Below are 464 nucleotides of genomic sequence, written 5' to 3'. Positions count from 1 at the left end.
TTTGAGGGGGTGAGGTAGGGTGGGTTAGGGTAAATTAGGATGAGCTGGGTTTTTTTAATGACGTTCCTTAAGAAAGAGAAGAGTTGAGTAAGTTTTTGGTGGGGGACTAAAAGCTTTGGTTTGGTTCGGCGATGCGACCGTAAAACGAATCGTCAATTTACCACTTTTTGAGGATTGGTAAAACCCATTAAATCGTAGGGTTTATACCTAGTAAAATAAACACAAAAACAGACTCATAGAGCTCTTTTGAGAAATCTCGCTTACGTCCACGTTGTCCAAGGACACGTAGCCCTCTAGGAACCTGTCCCGTAGTGTAGCACAAAATCCCTACCCTTGTACGTACGTCGAAAGGGGCGGTGGGAATGGTTGTGGAATTTGGAAGTTGGGTTTGTTTAATTAACACTTGCCAAGATTTTGTTTGATTTATAATAGCTTAATGTAATTTTCGATTAAGTATGTTTAAG

This window comes from Penaeus monodon, chromosome 33, assembly GCF_015228065.2.
Source record: "Penaeus monodon isolate SGIC_2016 chromosome 33, NSTDA_Pmon_1, whole genome shotgun sequence".
Taxonomy (NCBI): Eukaryota; Metazoa; Arthropoda; class Malacostraca; order Decapoda; family Penaeidae; genus Penaeus; species Penaeus monodon.
Note: the sequence above shows the minus strand (reverse complement) of the source record.